We start from the raw sequence: 7662 nt of genomic DNA, 5'->3' as shown, positions 1-7662 counted from the left end.
TTGTTTCCTCGGTCCGCACACGTTCACAACTTACTTCTGTCCCTGCTCCTCTGTTAGAGGAAAAGCCCTCGCCCTCCTTTGTGTCTAGCTTTCTCAATTTACTGTCTTTACATGCTCGGCTACGAGTTGTTAGTTCATTTCGATAAACCAGTTCTAAACCTGCCAGTTTGGTTTGAGTTGTTTTCTTGGCCTGTGTTAATGCTACTGCAGAGTTATTCCTATTCATTACTGAGTCCTCCTCAAACAGGCCCACAATATACTGTCACGTTTTATTTCATGTGTGTTGTACGTTGTGTGCAAAACTATCTCCAGTGAAGCCTTCGATGAACCGGATCAATCAATCAATCAAATTTTATTTGTACAGCCCATATTCACAAATCACAATTTGTCTCATAGGGCTTTAACAAGGTGTGGCATCATCTGTCCTTAACCCTCAACAAGAGTTAAGAAAAAAAATGTAGAAACCTCAGAGAGAGCCACATGTGAGGGATCCCTCTCCCTGGATGGACAGAAGTGCAATAGATGCAGTGTGAAAACAGTATGGATGAAATGATCTGGGGGGAAAGATATTATTATATAGTGTAGGTTATCCAAGGACGTAGATGAAGACATGTTCAACTCTGTCCAGAGACTGCCTGTTAGCACAGCACGCTGCCCTGCCTCCACTGACTGCAAGGCACTATTTTCCATTAATACTGAATGTATCACGTGTCCAAATCGCACCAAATTCAACACTGCCCTTGCTTGGGCACTTAACAATACGCAAGTCAAGTGTGAAGCAGATAAGAACGGTTCTTGAGATATGAGAGACAGACTGAGAGTTATGGAATCAATAGCTAGATAACAACAGTGTAATTGTATTTTTCTGTCCCCCATCACATTTGCTGCCCATGAAAGCTCACAGAACTCTGTCTGTTCTTTTGCAGATATGCCCTACATCCATACTGTTTCAAACAAAACACTTAAAACGAGTCACAGTCATATTGCTCCATAAGGTAATGGATTCTCTATGGTGAACATGATACAGGTTCCAATTAGTTTAAACCAAAATATTCTAAATTAAAAATCATATTCAGGTAATTCTCCTCATACCATATTTTAAATGTTAAAATGGAAATTTGATTTCCTTTTGCCAAACGTTTGTGACTTTTGTTTCATTTGTTTCTCTCCTTGTTTATTTATTTATATTTACATTTACTCATTTGGCAGAAGCTTTTATCCAAAGTGAGTTACGACTGAGGGACAACACTAAAGCTTCAGTACAGTAGGAGACCTTGTACTAAGTGCCAAATCTGCTCAATAAGACAAAGTGCAGGAGATCAGATAGAGGAGCGCTTCAAAAGTGCACAGTAAGTGCTAGTTAGGCATGTTAGGGTGTTAGAGGTGTTAGGAGGGGAGGTGCTCGCAGAAGAGAAGAGTCTCGGACAGGGTCTTGAAGGGTGAGAGGGGGGGCTGCTCTGATAGCATTTTGTGGCTTGTTCCACCATCAGAGAATCCCATAGGAGAAGAGTGTGAACTGTGACTGCCTTACGGTAACTGGAATTTGAGTCAGGTGGCCGTGAGTAGGAAGTGGAGGTCGATGAGCAGCGGAATGACATGTTGATCAAAGAATAGATGTGCTGCTGTATTCTGGACCGCCTGTAGGGGTTTCATTGTAGATATATAATGTTGCATTCACACCAAACGCAAAGCGTTTTTTCACATGATGAGATTCAATAACGAGTCAATGCAAAAACGCGAATAGACAATGTGAATGACGTGATAGCTCAACGCGATAGATGCCCACTTGAAATGTTTGAACTTGAGAGAAAATGTATGTGAGGCAATTTCAGATTCGGATTCCTGTGATGTATAGTGCAAAACAACACAACATGGTCAGAGAAGGATACAGCTCTGCAGGAGAAAATACGTGAATGGAAATAGTTCTTCCCTTTCTTTTTGCAAGACAAATAGCTTTTCATTATGATTCTTTTGAGCACATTCTGCCGCTTTATGGATTCATGATAAAACCAGGGCGACTTTTCTGTCCAGTGGGAAATGTCATTACAGATGCAATGAATGAACTCCATAGACCAGACCCAGCACTTCATTCACGTCATTACATAGTGTAGCCAAAATGCCTAAACTCTAAGAATGAAAAAAAACTATGATGAGAGTTCTCTATAATTCTCTGGGGAGAGGACACACCAGAGGCCATAATGTAAGAGTGTGTTGTTTTCCTGGATCTTAATAAAATAAAAATAAAATTGGGATTGTCTTATATTTGAGGACTAAACAATAATGTGTTCAATCAATACACATATATTCTTAATGATATTTACACTTTTACAGGGTGTTGCATTAGGGGTAGTGTTTGCAGTGTTTTCATGTTTGTCAATACTGAGTGTTGTAGAGTTAAACAGCCTGTTTAGTTCAGTTAAACCTGCAGGAGTTGTGTAATGTGCTCTGCCACCACCGAGGGAGATGCATTTCTCCCGACTGCAGAATTGAACCAGGGAGAAAAACTGTCAAACAGCCATGGATTAAATCAGTCACAGATGATGAGCTCAAAAAGACTAAAGTCGAAAAAAAGTATTAAAAGTCAGAGAAAATAATTAGATGTGAGGAATGAGAGTGAGAGTTATCAATTCTCTATGGTAACTCAGTCAGCTGACCGGTGGCCACAGTGTCCCTCTACAGACATTCAACCTAATGAAATTTGTAATAAGCAGCCAAACAATCTTTGAATTGTCAGACGGCTATAGGAGGATGAAGGAAATGCATATTCCCCCAAGTCAACACAGCACCTGAGCCCCCCCCCCCCCCCCTCAGAAACCCAGGGAAAACCCTGTTACAACACTTATTACACCTCACTAATACATGAAATTACCCAGTATTGGGGTTTAAATGAAACATCTGTAATTTCAGTTCATTACACAACTGATGATAGAGATGGAGAACAAGGTGGAAAAGACGTAGGTGTAGCCAAACGTAGGCTCCTGGTTCCATTTAACATCAAGAAGAAATTATAAACTGGTTAAAAGACACAATGTTGTTGCTTTTCACTTCTTTGCAATGTGAGGCAGGTTTGACTTTACTTAGATAATCCAGTGTCAATAACTGCTCTGTTCACAAGAAGAGAGAATTTCGAAATACGGAATGGTCACAAAGTCCCAATGTTCTTCTATTGTAAGGTCACTAAATGCCCATAAATTCCTCCGCCAACCACTTTTAAATTCACTAGATTTAGCAGATTTTTATTTGGATCTGCACCAAACTGCACTGACTCATAAATATCAGTCCCCTAAACATGCCAGAGTTTTTCTCTGATAAAACAAATGCTCTTTCACAAAGTTAACAAAAGTAAAAAAAAAATCCTCTAATCCAGATCCACACCAACATTTAATGGGTTCTTCCCTGATCCATGCCACATCTTTCCACAATGGTAATCTGTTAAATAGTTTTTTGCGTAATCTTGTTTACAGACCAACCAATGGACATGGCCTGGGCGGAGGTAACAACACAAAATATAATGCAGATATTATTAAATACATAACATTTAAAACATAATATTTAATGTTAATTCCCTAAAATACAGAATTTTGTAATTAATTATGTAACTAATAACCTTTAAATTCATAATGTACAGTAGCTTTTCAGTAAGTTACCCATTGCTTTCCATGCAGTCGTGTGTATTTACCTGGCAGCAGCAGCACTGAAGCACACAAGAACAACAGGTACAGTCGAGTCAGGGGAACAATGGGAGGCTCCATTGTTAACACAAGTTTATGGAGTTTTTCGGTTCCACCTTTGCACAGAATATCACAAAGGTCAAAGACTGCACAGACGAGGTATGAAAACACACAGATGCCCAGTGTGTTTGAGTGTCTCCAGGACTTACAGTACATCTGTTCATGTGCACAGGCTTTCCTCAGCCTTTTCTCCACCATGTAATGTGAATTGAATCTGATTTGCACATTTGAGGCAAACTAATCAGCTCTTCAGTTTAAAAGCAGTAAATTAATATGTTTCAGAGAGAAATTTGACATGTGCCTGGCCTGCTGTACCAGCTCTCCATAAAGCACACCGGGCATATCTGTCATACACTCTAATGACTAGCCCTCTCCCTCTCCATCCCGGCAATAATCTAAATGTCAGTATTTTCTGGGCTCCCAATACGTTCCCAAAATAGTATCTCCATTGCTGAGCCTCCACGCTCTGAAAAGACGCAGTGAGCGTGACTCACAGCAGAGGCAGCAGAGACGCCATGCCACCCCAAACCAAATTTAAAAAAAACAGGCTAGTGGATCGACAGCCAGCCTCTCCCCACTCTCCTATTCTACAGCTCACCGTCACTCTACCACTCTTTTTGCCAACTACGCCTTCCTTTCTCTCTTTTCACCAATCAGAGTGAATTATTCAGGGCGGCCTGTGTGTACCTGTTAAGTGTTTTTCTTCCAATGAGTGCTCTCACAGAAAATGAAGGTGAGGAATCAATGAGCAAGTGTGCATATGCTGCAGCCCACGGGCTGCCCAAGAGAATGAGCTGGCATAGAAATGCCTGCGCACACACACACACACACACACACACACACACACACACACACACACACACACACACACAAGCTTACATACACACATAGGTCAGCGGAGGAACCCCTGTGCATTTTGATGTGTTTCCAGAGGTCAGGGCGAGAAGAGCCATTCAGCTAATATGATGTGGCTCGGAGAAAGACTATTCAGCTCTCACTCGCAGCGGGCTGCTAATCAACGAAGGAATGGCCACATTGTATTGTCCGGGAATTTCATCCAACATGATGAAATTCCCGGACAATACAATAAATTCCAACGACTGGCCAGGAAATCTAGAATGCAAGGTCATGTGTTTCAAATCCATCAGCAGCTAGATTCCAGAATGGCTGGGAAATGTCCCTCTTGTGCGTTATAGTGCCCAACGGTGCAGAAGAAGGAAATGGGATGGAAATCTTGAAATGTCATAGTGTGTATGGATGGGCTGATTTTTCATATTTAATCAAATTCAAACTCAGCTTTAAATGCCATTGTTGCCTTAATTAACAGAGACCACAATGTAATATCAGTTTCACGATGGGGGCTGCCTGTTACCAAGCCGTTCATCCACACTAACGCTGGATTCCACTGGCGAATCAGGTCACATTCATCACATCATTTATAGAAAAAAACATACTGATTAGCTTTAGAGCCATGTTAATAAATCTGTGAGGGACCTTTGAACGCTCAGGGTCAACATTAACTGGACATTAAAGGCAGGGTTGGTAAGTTGTTTCTGTAACAATTTTGATTTTATTTGTTGAAATCCACTTCACGTCCTGGTAGTCATCAAACATAAAGAAAAAAGCCAGTGTCTGTGGCCTTGACAGGACTGTAATAAACACGACCAATCATGCAATTCGGACTGTTTGAAATGATTGGTCCATGTACCCGTGCTCTCACTGTGCACAATCACAAGCTAGAGCGACAAACACAGATGAAGCAGAGACGATAGCTAAAAGTTAGCGAGCGGGTCATTGAAAAGTCGGCTTGCGGCAGTTGTCAGGCAGTTCATGTGTTTTTGGGGCGTAGCTTTGACGAGAGGGTCGATGGGAGGGGGTGGGATGTATCGGTTGCATAGTGTAGCCTCGTCTTGCTAGTGTTTCCAGGATTACCAACCCTAGCTTTAAGGGAATACATGGCAGACAAGACCACACTGATCAGATTTAGAACAAATCGATAGGGATGCACTGATATGGAAATTCTTGGCCGATACCGATATTTAAAACAACAATCTAGCCGATAGCCGATACCGATATTTGTTTATTACTTGAATAATATGAAAAACAGAAAAAGTGACAAGTGTAACTTTAGATGCCATGGATGGACATAGACACCTATTCAGCCAAACATTTAACAGTATCACCAGGCCTACTCAAGACATCATCTCAACTGTAAACAGATGCTTGCAATGCAGCCTTACAAAACACTAGCATAAACCCTTAGGGAATGCCATATAAATTCAAGTCAAGATGCAACTGACATGACATAACTGAATGTTTTATGCCGTCTGTAGGTGTGTCTTCAATTTATGTTCCGTGACATCCAACATTTCTTGATTTTAATTTCGATATTGCTGTTTCTCAGCACATTCCCTCAAATTGCAAAAGTAATATTTCTGTGCATGAACCTTTTCTAAAAACTCTGAAGTATTTTAAGCCCAGAGTCGCTTTCCAGGAAGGATTTGTTACTGTACTGCTCTGTTTTGGTTTTTGTACCCCTTGTATTAGAGTTTCCACATTTAGATTCCCTCAGCTTGCCACCATCATTAATTAATCATATACAATAAACAGATGTATTCCCTTTAATTTACACCCCTGCGCATCCTCGCAGTCTTCTGCCTTTGGTCTGCGAGCTGAGTCTGAGAGACGTGTCACCTTGTAAGACATACTGAATGCCTTCCCTTGAAGGAGGGAAACAGAGAGCGCGGGAAGATAACACAGCCAGGCAGCACTAACCGATCAGAGCACTCCAGCAGAGATATGACCCACATAGACCAACGCTCGTTTAATCAGCCTGCTACTGGCAGTGGTGGAGGGAAGAGGGGAACAGGAGGGAAGGAGGGAAGGGGGGAGCATTAGGTGGCCCCAGTTAGTTTTGGAGAAAACTAAAATACATTTATTTAAAAAGCTTTTTTTTTTTCCAACGCTTGCTTTTACTTCGCACTATCATTCCTTTTTGCAGTCTCCCTGCCTTTTCTCATTATATTCTAACTCCATTTTTTCCTGTCATTTTCTCTCCTTTGCTTTCCATGAACCAAATCTTCCATCAAAGTAGATAAGAAATATGGAAAGTCCTCAATATAACATAGATACTGTGCAGAGATTACACCCAACCGAGTCAAAAGAAGCGTTTGTGGGGGGCACTGCTGCAAATAAAATGGCATATTGCGATTTTCTCGAAGCTTTTGAAATTTATCCGAGACCAGAGACATTTAATTTTCGTTTTTCTTTTCACTAGTATATTGGAAATTCATTGTAGGTCAACCACTGATACCAACTGTCTGGGATGTGTCAGCCAAACATTATTGTCACCTTCAGTTTCACTTCAAGTCTGTAAATCTGCACCACTAGAACAAATACAACCCAAGCCGCCATCAGAGAGAATATTTATATGCATGGGAGCAGGTTGCAATGTAATTAGGGCTAGTTGCTCTTTTACAGATATCTTTGTCATGTGCCAGCATTGTCAGTCTCACAGCCAGGATTTAGAAACATGAGCCCTGAACACGGAGCATTAAATGTGCAGTCTGGACACACATACCTCTAATTATCTCGTACTCTATTTGTAAAAATTTACATTTTTAAATTGGATAATTAATTGATACTTTAGAGGGAACACTCTGTCTCTCCATTAAGTTGTACTGTGTGTTTGGGGGAGTGGGACAAACCAACAGTGAGGTCTTGGTGCACCCATGAAACTCCCAAAGTCTCAGAGCAGCCTTGAGCTAAACTATCAGTGGTGGAGGAAGAACTCCACACATTTTAAGTTAACAAATGTACTCAAGTAAGATTAAAAGTACAACATGAACTTTTCAGATGACATGTCAAGTGATACCAATATGTATGTGAATATATGTTATATTAACGTAACTTTCAATTGACATTACACATC

Source organism: Hippoglossus hippoglossus, chromosome 1 (genome assembly GCF_009819705.1).
Source record: "Hippoglossus hippoglossus isolate fHipHip1 chromosome 1, fHipHip1.pri, whole genome shotgun sequence".
Taxonomy (NCBI): Eukaryota; Metazoa; Chordata; class Actinopteri; order Pleuronectiformes; family Pleuronectidae; genus Hippoglossus; species Hippoglossus hippoglossus.
Note: the sequence above shows the minus strand (reverse complement) of the source record.